Genomic DNA, 17,707 nt, shown 5'->3' on the forward strand with positions numbered 1-17,707 from the left:
TTGCACCACCTCTGGGCAGAGCACCCCTTTGGACAGAGTCTGGCTTGGACACAGGAAGGATCCAGAATCATTCATTTAGCATCCTTATATGCCAGGCACTTTGCTAGGCACTGAGTGCCCAGTGCTTATGTCTAGTAGAGACAGACATGAATGAAGTCATGTAAATAAACATGTAATTGCAACTGTAAAGGTTAGGAAGGAAAGGAACACAGAGCTCTGAGTGGCAGGTATCCCAGGCAGGAGGGAGCATGGCAAGTTCTAGATGCTAATAAAATCCAGAGAAAGACAGTGTGGCTGGAGCACAGGAAGCAAAGGCCAGGCAGGCCAAAGAAGCCACATCAGGAGTTTTAGTCTTTGTCCTTACAGCTTTGGGCCCCAGTAGAGGGTCTGAAACAGGGAGGGTCACAATCAGGTCTGCATTTGTCAAAGGTCACCATGGTCACTCAGGGGAGCAGGTACTGAAAGATGGCTGTGATGGAAAGTGTCTACAGCAGGTGCCCAGGTGAGAGCTGATGAGAGTCTGGACCAGGTGGAAGAGGATAAAGATAGAGAAGGGGATGGATTCAAGAGGGGTTTGGGAGGCAGAATTTATAGGCATTGGGATTAGATTGGATGAGGGAGTGCGGTGGTGAAGAGCAGGGATGACTCCTGTTCTTCTGACCAGAGAGACTGAATGGTATGGTACCCTGGAAGAGAGGAGGCTGGACGGGGACCCTGTTTAAGGAAGAAGATCCTGAGATTGGTGCCTATTGCAGACACTCTAGTCAATTCTATTCAGTGAATGGTTACTGCAGACCTCCTGGGGCCAGCCTTGCATTGGGGAGAGCTCTGGGACAACAGCTTCTGCCCTCAGAGAGTTCAGAGTCAGGAAGGGGAATAAAATAAACCCCAAAATGCCTCTCACCCGAGGCAGCACTGGCTGTGTGATTTTAAGTAAGTTACCTCATTTCTCTAAACCTCATTTCCCAATCTGTGAAATAGGGTAGTAATAAGACCTCCTTATCCAGCAAGGTAAATGGAAGCCTCCAGAGAGCTGCAAGGGATGATGAGGATGCCAATGGGAGACAAGGGAGGTTTCCTGGAGGAGTGTGTGCTTTTGAGCTGGGCCTGGGAGGGTTTGAAATGCAAGGTTGGAATGGGAGGGAAGGCATCCCCAAACCTAGGAAGGCTGACACACACACATACAGAGAGAGAGAGAACGCACCTTGGGCAGAGGAAATGTGGAAGAGAAGGCTATAAAAGATAGGCTGGGCCAACTTCTAGAGGCTTGGAATTCAAGGAGAGAAATTCATAATCAATTTGGGGGCCATAGAGAGCCTGTTACTGTTTTTGAGTAAGGAATGGTAGTGAGCCTTTTGCCAAGGACTTGTCCAGAGAACCAACACCTTGACAGCAGAAGAACTCAAGTTAGAAGGCTGGGGCCCATGGGAGGAGGAGGAGGTGCAAGGTAAGTGAGTGAGATTTGTGGATCTCGGGTCAACAAGAAAATATGGCTTGGGCACAGGCAAAGAGGTAGACCAGATGACCCCTCCAAAGTTGGTGTTCAACTTCCACTAGATCCAGAACCTTATAGTTTCAAGGTGGGAATATCATAGAACAATAGATGTTCAGTTGGAAGGAAACTTTGAGCTCATTCTGCCCTGTCCTCCCTTCTTTGCACAGAGGAGAAAACCAAGGCCCAGAGAAGGGAAGTAACCTACTTAAAGTCACACAGCTGAGATTCAGGGATTAGAAGTAAGATCTCTGCTGTACTTCAAGAAGGCAGTGGGGGGGTGGGGAGCATGGGGGGCAGGAACTGGAGGGGCCAGGGAAGCAGCTGGGATTGGGGGGTAGGTTAACATGATACAGGGATACAATACGGGGATCCCACCCAGACCTGGGGTGGGGGGGCAGGGCAAGAGAGTTGCTCCCCAACTCTACACTGAGCCATGTGGCTAGAGGGGGAAGGGAGCATGGTGGGCAGGGTGGAACTGCCACATGGAAGATGCTTGATGTGAACCATCTGGCCTGGGCGGAGTGTGGGCTGCAGAGAGGGGAGGAGCAGGAGACGGGAAAGAGGCCATGGTGGGCGGGTGGACGGCGGGTTGGGTCTGGGAGTGGCCTGGCCCAGAGGCCCCTACCTTCCAGACTGCTGCAGCCCAGATGCCTTCACAGCCACGGCCTGGCCTATCCAACCCGCTGACCTCATTCCCAGCTCCTCTCCCTTGCAGGCCCCCCTCTGCCTGCCACGTAGACTGAAGTCTTTAGCTGCATCTTCTGCTGGCGAGAGGAAGAGCAGAAGGACACAGGCCCCTTGAGCCCAGAACTCTGCCAGGTCAGGCAGACCTGGGGGAGCAGTTGTATTCCCTGTGTCCCCAGACCACTCTGGGCCTCAGTTTCCCCTCCCAAACCAGAGGCCCGTAAATGGAGGGGAACATGACGGTGAAGCAAGTTGGAGTGGGCAAGAAGCAAGGGAGGTCACTGAAGCCATCCCCCTGCTTCCTCGGGACTGGAGGTATCCTTCTCAGACCCAGGAAGGGATTGGGCAGGACACGTTCCTCTTCTCAAACGGTTCTCAAGAAAGGGAGTTTCCTGAAGGCCAGGTGGGGGCGTCTTCTGTGCTACGGAGCCTCCATCGCTCCTGCTCGTAGAGAGTGGGATTTATGGCCAGGACGGCAGTGGAGAGGCACATTGTCTCCCCTCCCTCAGGCACCTCTCAGTGACCTTTCCTTCAATCCTGGCTCCAGGCTGCAGCCTCTCCTGGGCTCTGCCTCTTGACCTTCCGCCTTCCCCTCGCCTCCCCGCCCCCCAGGTCCTGGGTCCTCTCCAGCTGCCCCAGCTGAACAGGGGGCTGTCCCGCTGCGGCTGCCTCCCCTCAAGGCGTTCCGGGCCTGTGAGTCATCGGGAGTGTCTGCTCTGGCTGTAGCGTCCTCGCCGGCGTGGACCCTCTTACCCGTCCTCCCCCAAACGAAGGGCAGAGGGAGCTCCTCCCAGTCAGGGGGCTCTGGAGGAGGGGGAGGGAGGCCCCGTGCAAGACAGCAGTGAGGCCCTGCTCCGCCAGTGCTGGGAGGAGAGGCTTAAAGGACTCCCCCAGACTCCACCTCGCACATCACAGATCGAATTTCTTGTCCTTTCTCCCATCTCCCAGGTGGGGAAACAGGAGGGGCAGGTAGGGGAAGGCCAGGACTTTGGTGGGCTTAGGCTGCTCCTCTCCTCCATTTTAGGGCTCAGCTTTGCCAAGCTGGGAAGCCCCCCAAGCTCTTTCTGGAGGGCCCTCCCCACATTGGAGGCTGGGTCTGGCAAGAGAGCCAGAGCGAGGCTGCTGCCACTGCCGAGGGCCCCGAGGACGACACGGCCCGGCTGAGCTGGGGAGTCCGCGTCTGCAGGAAAGGAGGGGGCCGGTGCCTGGACCCTTCCCACAGGGCGCCCGCACCCTGCAAAGCTGCCTCCGGCCCCCTCCTCCTCTCCTTCCTCTCCTGGGCAGCCCTGTCCTGCCTCCTTCTCCAGCCTGAAGAAACAGCTGGGGGTGGAGAGGAGCTGGAGGGGAAGGGCTGGAGTTAGAAAAGTTTCCAATCCTCTCCTTTCCAAATGTGTCTGCTGCCCCCCAACTTCCCCCATCTCCCTCTCAGCCCTGGATTCGTTGTCTAGAGACCAGGGTCTAGGACCTGACTTGCCTAGTGACTTTGGGCCTTTTTTCAATTCCCACTGCTGAGCCTCAGTTTCCTCATCTGTAAAATAGGAGTGTGGTCTGAAAAAGTCCCTGCTGGTGAGCTTGGTCTACGATTCTCTTCCCAGTCAGACACTAAGGCATGCACACATGCACTCACCTGTACCCACCAACTCACGTGGGTCTCTCTCACACACACTCATTCACACACTCAGATATACTCCCCTTTGCACGTGCACATGGCCTCCTGCTTACTTTGGGCGCAGCAGTCCCCTACATCTCTGACAGCCGCTTTCTTCCCTCACTCCCATCACACCGCCCCTGCCTTCCTGCCCCTTTGCAGTCTCTCCTCCTGATGTCACTGGCAGGGCAAGGGCAGGAAGGAACAGTGAGATACGAGATTTGAACCTCAGAGTGTCAGACCTCTGACCCTGCCAAAGACCACTCCCACCACCCCCTCAGGTCCCTTGGCTGTTCTGAGGTTCCATGGGAGGGGGAATGAGAAGGGAGAGGAGAGAGAGGCTCCTTCTTCTCCCGCCCTGCGCCGCCCCCCACCCAGGAGCTGAGCTTCGTAAACATTCACTTTCCAAAATGTCTGTCCCTCCTGGGGCCTCCCTGGAAGCGTGATTATTTTCACAGCTTGCACTGGCCATGTTGCCCCAGGTTGCACCCTTCTAGGAACTCCTGCCTGAGGGAGACTGGTCAGAGCTTGGAAAGGACTGTTCCAGGGGATGAGTTATCTGTTGGCCGGGAAAGGCGCGGGAATTGTGCGGCAGAGCAAAACCCTCAGGCCCAGCTCGACGTGGGAATAACAGCAAACGTCTGTACCAGGCTATGCCATAAGCACACATTTGAACTAATGTTCTCCTCACAAAACCCTCTGAGGTGGGTGCTATTATTGTCTCCAATTTCAGGAGAGGAGAGGGAGGCACAGAGAGGCTAAGTCAGTTGCCTGAAGTCACAAAGCTAGGACGTGGCTGAGCTGGGATTCAGACTCAGGCAGCCTGGTTCCAGAGCTCACAGGCTTAACCACTATTCTCAACGGGTCCACGAGACCCAGGATGGATGCCCGGGGGCACTCCCCACAGTGTGAAGAAGCGGCTATTTGCACAAACACATATACTTCCTCTGTGTGCATGTAGGCTAAAAATCACAGCATCACATGGCTGGAAACGGACCACAGACACCAGCTGGAAGGTACTCTAGCCGTGCCATCTCCCTCCCTCCGCCGAGGAACTACCGTGAGCTGACAGCACCACACACGTCATCCCAGCTAATCCTCACGACAGCTCTGGGAGGTCAGTCTTAATACCTCTATGAAGATGGAGGACCTGAGACCCAGAGGGGTCAAGGCATTGCCCCAAACCCCCTTCCTAAAGCTCAGAGGGACCCACGTGCTCCAACAGCCTGATCAGTCTTCTTTTTGTCACCTCCCGTGTCCCTTACCTGCAAATCAACACAGCCACTAGACCACGTACAACACCGGGAAGAATTACAGTCCTCAATCGTGTCTCAAGTGGCACTTTGCTCCTCCTCACTGACAACCCCCCAAGGAAGGTTTTATACCCATCCTGTAGGTGAGGGGAAGCCCCTTGCTGGGGACCCCCAGCGAGGAAGTGGGGAAGCTGTGACTCTGGCCACAGAGTTAGCCCTCTTCGCATCGCACTACACTACCCGCCTCCCACACTGTCACCCAGCCCAGAAGCAACCCCCCAAACACACCACATCCCCACTGAGCACACACACATGCATGTAACAGACACAGAAACATGCTACTCATGATGCACCCCCATGATACAGGCTAAGAGTTACTTGGCATTTTCTGTATGCCACATAGTAGCTCACTGAATGGCTCCAACAATCCTATGATGTAGGTTCTGTTAACATCCTTATCCTCATTTACAGATGAGGAAACTGAGGCTCAGAGAGGTCAAGTAACTTGCTCAGGGTCACACAGGTAGGCAGTTGCAGAAGAGATTTGAATCCAGGCTCTCAGCACTATGCTATAGCCCATCCTCTATACTGACTGGGTACTACCCATTCAGTCAGTCAACAGCCACTACTGAGAGGCCTGTTGGGACCAGCACTGTGCCAGGCCCTAGGCACACAGAGGTGAACAAAGTCCAGGTCCCCCCTGCCTCACCCACCTGCTCCTGCCTGTACCACATGGTAGATGGGGGCTATGTCCACTCTCGCTCTCCTTCCTTCCCAGACAGCGTCCTCCCCAGTGACCTAGGACATGTGAATCTTGGTTCTGGTTTGCATCTGACACCTAGTGAGGTGGTGCCAAAGCCGGGATGGGAGCTCAGAGGCAGGAAGATGGAAATGGAGTAGGCCAGCGGGGCGCCGGGGCTTGCGGGTGGGGCAGGGCCGAGGGTAGGGACGTCTCTGCTTCTGCCTTCATTTTGGTCTTCTGCTTCTATCTATTATGTATCTCTCTAGCTCAGATCTTCTCCTGGCATCTCTGGCTGATTCTCTCCATATCTGTCTCTCTGTGTGTATCTTTCCGTCTCCTGTCTTTCCCTGTCCCTTCACTGCTTGTCAGCTGCTATCAGCCGCTGTGGAGACAATGGATCAGGGACTTGGGCACCCATCATCAGACTGGACATCCACGTCTGAGCCGGGCCCACTTCCATGGGACCCATCAGCTCTGTCCCAGGACCCTTCCTAGTGGTCTTCTCTCTGCAAAGGACCACAGTCCTCTTTTCCTCAAGCCTTCCAGGCTCTTCCTGTCCATTGTCTGAAGACCAGTCTTGATATCACCAGTCTGCATGTCTGAGATGTGACCTGCCTCCCTCTTCGCACTGGGGGAGAAAGCAGTATCCCTCCCATTAAAGGTAGGAGTACGTCTCCTTGTTCAGACTTAGGGCTCCCCGAGGACAGGGACTGTGTCTCTCCCAAAAGATTGGGGTTCCTTGAGGATATAACCTGTGTTTTCCCCATCAGTGGTCCATAGGTGTTGGAGGTTTCCAAGGAAGAAAGGATGGAATTATTTTACTCATAAATTTAAATTGCAAAATTAAGATTTTCACTGCAATCCCATTATGTTCTTAGTAACTGTCACATTCTTCAACATTGTACACGATACAAGGTTTGAATTTGGTTGATCAATCTTGGCAGTTTGTCTCAGGCAATATGTTTTTAATACTCTTTATGGGTTTTTGGTTATGAATTTGTGATGTGTAGTGTCCTCAACTCAAGTAAGTTAGCTGTTCAAAAGTGGCTTATTAAAGCTGAAGAAAAGTGATGAAAATAGTAACCCAAATACTACAACTGAGAACAGTGCTACAAAAGTAAATAGTGAAGATTCTGGTTCCAAAAAAAATGTAAATCTCTAAGAACTCAGACATGTATGATGATTTCACACAAGCAACTGAGAAAGAAAAGTGTAAATAGTATGATGTTGAATACCGACACTGGACTTCATCGGACTGGCTATCCGTCCCATCGTAATCCCCAGTGTGTTGCGTGTTATGAAACTTTGTCAAATAGTGGCATAAAGCCATCAAGGCTTTCACATCATTTTCAAACAAAGCACAGTGACCTTTCTGGTAAACCATTAGAGCCTTCTTTTTTTTTTTCCGGAGCAGAAGTAAAATAAGCTTTCCAGGACAAAATTGATGGATTTTTTTTTCCCCACTAAAGGCAGGAAGAAAAACAAAACTACGTAGGCAGCATTTAAAATTGCATTCCTCTTAGTAAAACACAGATACAAGTAACACTATCTGAGAAGCTTGTAAAACAGCTGTGTTATTAATGACACACATTTTTCTCAGAGAGCATGCGGAACCAGCTTTTGGCAAATTTCCTTCATCAAATGACAGTGTTGGGCATCACATAGTATCAATGGCATGCGTTATGAGAAAATAGTTTGGTTTTCATAAATCCTTCTATCTTATACTCTTCATTAAAATTGTAACTTTTTGCTCTTCTAAGTTTAGGTTTGGACTATCACAGGTAGTGAACATATTGGCATCTGAACAAGCTGCTTGAGATCTTAGAACTGGTCTCAAGTGGCATAACCAATGACTTGAAGAAATCGTTTTATCTCATCTCTCTTTTCAAAAGAGAGGTGACCCATGTGTGTGAAGTTGGTTAAAATCAATGATGTGCAGAGTCCAAACACTCTTAGCATATGTGTGGTTCATATACCAGAGAAAAGCATTTGATAACTTTTAGCTTTATCACTTAAAGCCCGTGCTTCAGGAAAAAAAGATTCCTTGCTTAAGTGATCATTTTGTGAAGCATGATATGCATTGAAAGGATGGTTTGGCAATCACCGCTGAGGGAGCATCAGGAAAGGCTCTCCTCCAAGGATGAAAGAAGTTGTTCTTGAAAGCCAATTCCTATCTGTTTCCTGAACTTTCACCAGCATTTTGGCAATGCCAGCTATTGCCCCCCAATATCCCTTTCCCCTTCTCTCTCACAGTAATTGTATTCCCAATTCTTAGCTGGATACATGACCCCTCAGAATAAAAACTACATTTCCCATCCTTCCTTTCAGCTAGATGTGGTCATGCAACAATGTCTGGCCAAAGGGATGTGAGCTGAAGTATGACTTTCAGGTCCTTATAGGGACGTGCTTTTCCACCCACTTTCCTCCAGCTACTGCCTGGAACCTCATGTCTTGGTGAGCCAGCTTGGAGCATGCAGATGAGGGCAAGTCTTAAGGGTGGCAGAACAGCAAGACAGAAAGAGCCTGGGTTTCTGGACAAGCTAATACAGAAGAACCACCTTCCTAGCACTGGACTACTTGTCTCTGGACTTTTAGATGGAAAAGAAATAAATTGCTGTCTTGTTTAAATTACTATTATTCTGGATCTCTGTCCTACCCAATATAGAGTTGAGGGAAATACTAAAAATTGTGACTATGATCCAATCTCGTTGACTGAGAATACTTCTCAGCATCCTATGCAAAGACAAGGACGACAAGTTCAAGACCCCACTTTTCCACCCTAAGATAGTCTAGCTGTGGAAGGAAAAGGTTCCCACAAGGAGTTTTGAAAAGAATGATGAGATAAAGCCACTTTTCATGGCATTGATAATGCCACTCAAGACCACTTCTAAGATCTTATATGTCCTGCTCAGATGGCAGTATGTTCAACATCTGTATTGCCCAGAAATCACCGAATTATTACATTTACTGATAAGTACCAAGTTAATAGAATTTCTTAAAACCAAACTGCATTGTGACTGCTCCATTATGAGAGTCTGATTCTTTCTTAACACTTGGTGATTTTTGTTTCTGAGCAGGAGAAAGGAATCAGTGACATATTATTAAGATTATTTAAAAACTACATCCAAATATTACATCAGAATTTAAAGAATTCTTTCCAGAGTCAAATTCAACCAAAGAGAGGATTATGGCTCCGTTTGTCAACCTCTCTCTTTCTCAAGGTGATATAGTCTTGTCTTCTAACTTTTGGAAACTTTGTACCTGTTGACCTAGTGTCCAAGAGAGTGGAAAACAGTCTTCAGGGAGAAACAGCTCTGTGATTTATGGATTCTTGTTTGCTTTGAATCCACAACCATCTGACAGCCAACAAACATTTGCTGCCATTTCTAATGACCTATCATTGTGGTTTAGGATTTTCTAATTTAGTACAAATAAAGAGTAAGAAAAGAAACTGACAGGACGTGAGAACTCATGGCTCCTTATTGTCACACAGAGCATAGATACACTGGTGGAAATTTTCAGACAGTATCCTCTCTCACTGATAAGAAACATTTATCCTTCATATTACTTTTTTAAAAAAATAAATTTATTTATTTATTTAATTTTGGCTGCGTTGGGTCTTCGCTGCTGCGCACGGGCTTTTCTCTAGTTGCGGTGAGCAGGGGGTACTCTTCGTTGCGGTGCGTGGGCTTCTCATTGGGGTGGCTTCTCTTTGTTGTGGAGCACATGCTCTAGGCGCGCGGACTTCAGTAGTTGTGCCACAGGGGCTCTAGAGTGCAGGCCCAGTAGTTGTGGCTCACGGGCTTAGTTGCAGCACGTGGGATCTTCGCGGCTCGAACCTGTGTCCCTTGCATTGGCAGGCGGATTCTTAACCACTGAGCCACCAGGGAAGTCCTATCCTTCACGTTACTTTTACGAAGTTACATTTTGTATTATTTTAGAAATACAATGTTCTTTTAAAATTTGCTTAAACTTGGAGGTTGGTGTGTGAGCGCAAGACGCATTAAGGGATTGCTGATACTAAGAGTGTGAGAAACATTTTTCCCTATGGCCTAACATGGCTGCATTCCACAGCAGATAAAGAAATCCCTAAAGGGAATCCATGGTGGGGGCAGGGGCTGAGATCTGGCAGCCCTGCCTGTCCAGCTGAAGCCCATGTGCCAGCTGGACTGACCCCCCAGCGCAGCCTCTCCCAGTGGGTCACAGCTCCTGCTCACACACTGTCCCATCTGCTCTACCTCAAGTCCGGTGTGGGAGTTATTAGTGTTCTCATAATAGGGACAGGACCTAGAAGCCCAGGGAACTTCTCTCCAAAGCCACCCAGCTTGTGAGGGAGGGTCTAGGACCAGAACCCAAGATTTCTTATGCCCCTCCAAAAGGCTCTTTCCTCCACAATTAAATGTTTGCAAAACAGCCTAAACTACAGAATAATAACGGCTACAGTTTACTTGGGACTTCCTGAATACCAGGCCCCTGCACTCACATTGCCTCAGTCTTCACAACGGCCCTGTGAAATATACCATATGAGCTATATCATTAGCTCCACTTTACAGATGAGAAAACTGAGATTCAGAGAGGTTAAGTAACTTGCCTTCTGTCCCATCGCTAGCGAGTGGCAACATCTGCCTCAAACTAAAATCTGACAGCCAGGGGGCTTTTAACCCCCACCACAAACGGCCATCACACTGGGCTCGGAGTTTGCCCCCCTCTAAAATCTCTCCATCCACGGCTCGGATTCCAGCCGCCTGCTCTTCGCCTGCCTCGCCACGTCTGCGGAGCCCTGCAGCAGCCTCCTACTCCTCTCCCTGCCCACGTCCACCGCTTCTCCAAAAGGCCAGAGTGGCCTTCCGAACTCGTGCAGGCTCCTTCCACCCCGCTCTGCCCCAGGCGCAGTGTGCCACCCTCGCCTGGGCAGGACCCGAGCCCTGAGCCGCCTTCCTGGGCCCCGGGCCGAGTGCATTGGGCTCCACGCGAGTCCAGCCCCGCCAACCCCCGGCCAACTCTTACAGGGTGTGACTCTCCCACGTAGACTTCTCCCGCATAGACGACTCCCGTCGCTCAGGCACGCACACCTCCGCCACGTGCGCCCCTCCCCGGCCGGTCACTATCCTCAGTCACATACCCAGACTCGTTTTTCTCGGAGTTTAAAATCCCGGGCTTTCCCTGCCTGACCCCAGGCCCCCTTTCTTTGGCGTACAGTTCTGAAACGGGCGCCCGCCGCCCTCCAGGCCGGCCCTCCGGCAAGCTGCCCTCACCCACCCCGGGGGGCAGGAGCCCTTTAACTCTGATGCCCTTGCAGGGCTTCGGAGGCGCTGACGTGCTTGGAGGCCTTGGTGCCGGCCACTCCTTCTCTGCCTGGAGCATCTTCCCCTCCACCTACTGTCTCCCTCCTACTCTCCCTTATGTGCCTCGGACTCCTCATCCTGCCCAGACTCACCTTGGGTACCTGCCCCCATCAGGGCTCTCCCACAGGACCCACGCTTCCCCTACCAGAGCCCAAGCCCAGCCTGGCTGGTTGCTCTCCCCCATCCCACCCTGCAACGGGGCCCTGGCCTGTCATCTTCATTCTGGCTCCCAGCACAGGGTCTGGCCCAGAGTGGGTGCTCAGTGAATATGCTAGAAGTAAGTGGAGCTCTTGAGAGTTTGGGCTCTGGGCTCCAACTTCCAGTTCAAATCCTAACCCCTCCTTTTCCCAGCTGTGTGACTCCGGCCAACTTACTTTCCTTCTATGTGCTTCAGTTTCCTCAGTTCTAAAATGGGGCTAATAATAGATCTTTTTCGTGGTTTTTGTGAGAACTTAAAGCAATACCGGCATAAGTAAGTAATTATTAGGTACTATATAGTTACTATTAACGGTATTTGTGTTGTTAGTTTACTGTTTCCTATGTATGTCTCTTCCACTAAACAGCAGACTCCTGGGGTGTGGGAGGAGTCCTCACTTCCTGACTCCCCAGAGCCCTGCCCAAAGCATGACGTCAGGCTGTCCCTTGGATCCTCCCTGGGAATTGAATATTTTCTGTGAAGCTCCCCTACCCTACCCCAACCAACATCTTGACCCCTGACAGTGCTCTCATCCTACTACCCTGTCCTGAGGGCTCATGTGCCCCTGAAAGCCTGGCCGCCTCCTCATTCACTCAAGGGCAGTCCCAAAATCCAAAGGGAGAGATTCTGTCTTCCACCACACCTCCCATCCCTCAGCCCCTTCTCAGAAATTTCAGAACTCAGAGAGCTCTGAACTTGGAGAGAGGAACCCTGTTCCCTAGTCTTGGCTCTGCCGCTGAACAGCTGTGTGACTTTGGGCAGGTTGCTTTACCTTTCTGAGCCTTACTCTCCACACCTGTGAAATGGGATTAACACCAGTCCTGCTACCCTCATAGAGTTGTCCTGGTGCTCAACTGCACACACTGGAGAGAGGGTGCTTTGTAAACAGAGGCAGAGTGAAGCAATGCAAGTCACAGTTACCATGGCGTTGGAAGTGGGGATCAGGACCAAGCCGGTAGGCGCCTCTGGTTAGGGCTGTGCCAAGGGTGTGACCACTAGGCTCTGAGTTGGGAGCAAGCTGTTACAAGGTTGGGTTGGTTGGGGACAAGTCTAGTGACTACTGCTTGGTCATTTTGTCCCTGCCACCTGCTCTCACCACTTTTTCAAAAGCACCTTCAAGTACCCCTGAGGGCCCCAAGATTCCTAGTGAATCCTGACACCCAGAGGCGCCGCCATGTCTGTCAGCCACAACTCTCCTCCCCTCCCCCTCCCCACAGACTCCAGTCCAGCTGAATTAGGAATTTCCTAACATTAGTCATCAATCTTTCAGTTGCAAGTGCCAACAGCCTAACTCAAAGCGGCTTATGCAGAAAGTTAAATACATTTGCGTTATTTAACCAAAAAGTCAAAGTACAGCTGGATCTGTGGGCTAAAATGATGTCAGAAGGACTCAGTTTCTCTGTCTCTCACTTTTGCTTTTCTTTGAAATGGCTTTTTTCCCCCCTGGACAGTCTGGCTCCATGTGGTGGTCTCAGGAAGTTCCAGGTTTATTTTCTAAAAGCTAAGCAACCCCAGGAGAAAAACAGAACCTCTTGCACAATAGTTTTAGAAAAAAATTATCCCAGTGTCAACCTATATTAAGCTAACTTGAGCCCTTCCCTAAACCAATGACTGTGGCCAAAACGGTGAAATGTGCTGGTTGACCTGGGCATATGCCCACAGCAGTGACACATAAACCAAGAGCTGGGGAGGGGCAGTTCCCCAAAGTAAAATCTGAATGCTGTTTCTGGAAGAAGGAGGAATGAATGCTAGGGAAGGCAGAAACAATGGATGTCCAAAACATTCCACCCCTTGGCTGGTAGCATATAGACATGCACATACTTTTTCCACACGCATAATATTTATAAGCTTTTTGTCACCATTTTTTCTTCTTACTTGCAAATCATTTCAAATTTACAGAAAATTTCCAAGAATAGTGCCAACAACTTTTTTTCCTGAAGCATTTGAGGGTAAATTGCTGACATGATTTCCCACTATTCATGAATACTTCAGTATAAATCCTGCAAACAATGACATTCTACTAAATAACCACAATGCAACCATAAAAATTATAGATGTATTACTATAATTTATTCATGTTTCACCATTTGTCCTAATAAAATTCATTGTAGCAAAAAGACCCAATTTAGTGTCATGCATTGCATTTAGTTGCCATGCCTCTTTCATTTCTTTCAGTGTGGAAAGAGACCATATTAAAAGTAGTCTTTCCTTGACGATCATGACTTTGTAAATTTTGAAGATTATAGGCCAGTGATTTCGTAGAGTATCCCTCAGTTTGGGTTTGTCTGATGTTTCCTCATGATTAGATTCAAGTTATGCATTTTGGGCAGAAATATCATGGAAGTGTTGCTATGATCTCACTGCATCTTATCAGGTAATGCATGATTTCAATTTGTCCCATTACTGATGATGTTAATTTTGATCTTTTGATTAAGATAGTGTCTACCACATTTATGTACTTAAAGTTACTTCTTTTTCGTATCGTAATTAACGTTTTTTTTTTTAATATTTTTTTAAAATTAATTAATTTATTTATTTTTGGCTGTGTTGGGTCTTCGTTTCTGTGCGTGGGCTTTCTCCAGTTGCGGAGAGTGGGGGCCACTCTTCATCGCGGTGCGCGGGCCTCTCACTGTCGTGGCCTCTCCCGTTGCGGAGCACAGGCTCCAGATGCGCAGGCTCAGTAGTTGTGGCTCACGGGCCCAGTTGCTCCGCAGCATGTGGGATCTTCCCAGACCAGGGCTCGAACCCGTGTTCCCTGCATTGGCAGGCAGATTCTCAACCACTGCACCACCAGGGAAGCCCGTAATTAACGTTTTTTGATGGGAGGTACTTTGTAAAGTACTGTATAAAGTCCCATTCCTCATCCAACTTGGACCCATTAATTTTAGCATCCATTGATATTGCTTGGTTGAAATATTTTGTATTATGATAGTTGCCAAATGTTGATGATCTAATTCCATCATTCCTTTTGTCATTCTACTCAATGGAAAAACTTTATCTTTCTTTCTTTATTTATAATCAGTATTAAGATTATTATTTATTTTGATGCTCAAATCGTCCATATTCTGCCAGTGGGATCCTCTTCAAACTGACATCTATCTTTTTTATTTGTCTCTGATGTGGGCTGAATCATGTCCCCTCCAAATTCATATTGAAGTCCTAACCCCTAATGTGACTGTATTTGGAGATAGGGCCCTTAAAGAGGTAATTAAGGTTAAATGAGGTCATGAAGTTGGGACCATAATCCAGTAGTACTGGCGTTCTTAAAAGAGGAGGAAGAGGCACCAGGGTGGACAGAGGAAAGACCTTGTGAGGACACAGGCAGAAGGCGGCCATGTGCAAGCCAAGTAAAGAGGCCTCAGGAGAAACCAAACCTGCCAACACCTTGATCTTGGACTTCTAGCTTCCAGAGCCATGAGAAAATTAATTTCTGCTGTTTAAGCTGCCCAGTCTGTGTTACGTTGTTGTGGAAGCCCTAGCAAACTAATATAGTCCCTATCATTCTTTGAGCAATTCCTTACTTTCTGGCATAAGATGTTCCAGGCTCATTTTGTATTTTACCTGCCCCAGCTCTGGAGCAAGTCATTTCTCCAGAGAGTTCTAATTCCTTTTAGTGAAAAGTGGTACTTAGAAACCAAAATGTGGGTGCTACTATTTACAATTGCCAGGACATGGAAGCAACCTAAATGTCCATCGACAGATGAATGGATAAAGAAGATGTAGCACACATGTACAATGGAATATTACTCAGCCATGAAAAGGAATGAAATTGAGTTATTTGTAGTGAGGTGGTTGGACCTAGAGTCTGTCATACAGAGTGAAGTAAGTCAGAAAGAGAAAAACAAATATCGTATGCTAATGCACATATATGGAATCTAAAAAAAACGGTACTGATGAACCTAGTGGCAGGGCAGGAATAAAGATGCAGACATAGAGAACGGACTTGAGGACACAGAGGGGGAAGGGGAAGCTGGGACAAAATGAGAGAGTAGCACTGACATATTTACACTACCAAATGTAAAATGGATGGCTAGTGGGAAACTGCTGCATAGCACAGGGAGCTCAGCTCGATGTTTTGTGATGACCTAGAGGAGTGGGATAGGGAGGATGGGAGGGAGGCTCAAGAGGGAGAGGATATGGGGATATATGTATACTTATAACTGATTCACTGTGTTGTACAGCAGAAAATAGCACAACATTGTAAAGCAATTATACTCTAATAAAGATAAAAAATAAACAAACCAAAATGTGGGTGCTAGGTGCTCACTGCTATTGCAATGTCAGTGCTCCCAAGACTTCTTAAGGGACAGAACTAGGGAATGCATACACCTACACATATTCACGTCTACATTTATTTTTTATTTACCTGTATATGTTGAAAATTATGGGTTCATACAGATACCTCCAATTTCAACCCAACATGATAGGATTCATTCTAGTTTTCTCCCTTTCCCTGCTTGTAATGTCCTTCTCCAACAGCAAGAAACCTGACTTCCATTATCCTTAATACATTTATTTATTTGTTCAATTCTCCTGTTTACAACCAATCTCCATCTCTGCTACCACTTCCTCCTTGTGTAGATTCTGTTCACTCTCTGCTTGGGCTCTGTGATCCCATTACAGGCCACCCCTCTGTATGGATGCCTTCCTATGCCACTCAGCCTGACCCCTCACACTGGGCCACCCTTTCTCTTCTCAGGCTGACGCCCCACACCTGGCCACCCTATATACGTGGAACCCTTCTTAACCACACTGTGGTTCTGACTTCCCATGCCAGGTCATCTCCATGCAGGGACGCTCTCCTCAACCAGGCTCTAATAAACTGCATGGGGCCATTCCACTGCAGGGATGCCCTCCCCCCCATTAGTCTGACTGACCATACCAGCTGCCCCATCTCCCAGGGGGGAAATGCCCTCATCACCCAACTCTGGCTCTGATTCCTTGCTCTGGACCACTGTGGCTCCCACCATCACCACCATGGGCACCTACCTTGCTCTGGCCTACCTAATGGCTTTAGGGCTGAATTGTTCAGGTATGGAAGGAAAGGAAAGGGAAAGGAAGGAAAGAGGGAAGGGGAAAGAGAGAGGAAGAAGAATTTTTAAAATTGAGGTATAGCATACTTACTATATAAGGTGCACAAATCCTAAGTGCACACCTCAATGAACTTTTACAAAGCAAAACATTACCAGTACCTTAGAAGTTTCTCTCATACCCCATCCAATTATTGTCCTCCCCAGGATAAAGCAACTTCTGTCACTATAGAATAACTTTGCTTATTTTTTAACTTTATGTAAATGGATACATATAGTATACTCTTTTGTTTGTGACTGGCTTCATTTACTCAACGTTATGTTTGTGAGGTCCATCCCTGTTGTTGCCAGTAGAAATAGTTTGTTCTTTGGCATTGCTGTATAGTATTCCAGTGAACGAATTTACCACCATTTAGCTACCCATTCTATTACTGACAGTCATTTGGATTCTTTCTAGTTTCTAGTAATGTGGCTACTAGCAAACTGGCAATGCCCTTTTGGTGCATATATATGTGCACTTCTGTTGGCTATGTACTCAAGAGTGGAACAGCTGTCTTACAGGGAATGCATATGTTTAGCTTTAGTAGTTGTTGCCAGTTTTTTTCTAAAGTGATTGTACAAATTTACACTCCTCCCAGCAGTATGAGAGTTCCTGTGGCCATATCATTGTCAACACTTAGTATTGTCAGTCTTCTTAATTTTAGACATTCTGGTAAATGTGTAGTGGTATCTCACTGTGATATTTTTTATTTTATTTTATTTATTACTTTTGGCTGAGTTGGGTCTTTGTTGCTGCGCGCGGGCTTTCTCTAGTTGAGGTGAGCCGGGGCTACTCTTCATTGTGGTGCACCGGCTTCTCATTGCGGTGGCTTCTCTTGTTGTGGAGCACAGGCTTAGAGTGCGTGGGCTTCAGTAGTTGCAGTGCGTGGGCTCAGTAGTTGTGGTGTGCGGGCTCTAGGGTGCACAGGCTTCAGTAGTCGTGGCACGAGGGCTTGGTAGTTGTGGCTCATGGGCTCTAGAGCGTGGGCTCAGTAGTTGTGGCGCACAGGCTTAGTTGCTCTGCAGCATGTGGAATCTTCCTGGACCAGGGATCAAACCCGTGTCCCCTGCATTGGCAGGCAGATTTTTAACCACCAGGGAAGTCCCTCATTGTGGTATTAATTTAAATTTCTCTAAGTATGTTGAATATCTTTTCATGCATTTATTAAATATTTGGATATTTTCTTTTATGAAAAGCATGTGAAGTCTTTATCCATTTAAAAAAATTGGATTGTCTGTCCCTTTTTCTTATTTTGTAGGATAATTTTAATATAG

The sequence above is a fragment of the Balaenoptera acutorostrata genome, chromosome 20 (assembly GCF_949987535.1).
Source record: "Balaenoptera acutorostrata chromosome 20, mBalAcu1.1, whole genome shotgun sequence".
NCBI classification, from domain to species: domain Eukaryota; kingdom Metazoa; phylum Chordata; class Mammalia; order Artiodactyla; family Balaenopteridae; genus Balaenoptera; species Balaenoptera acutorostrata.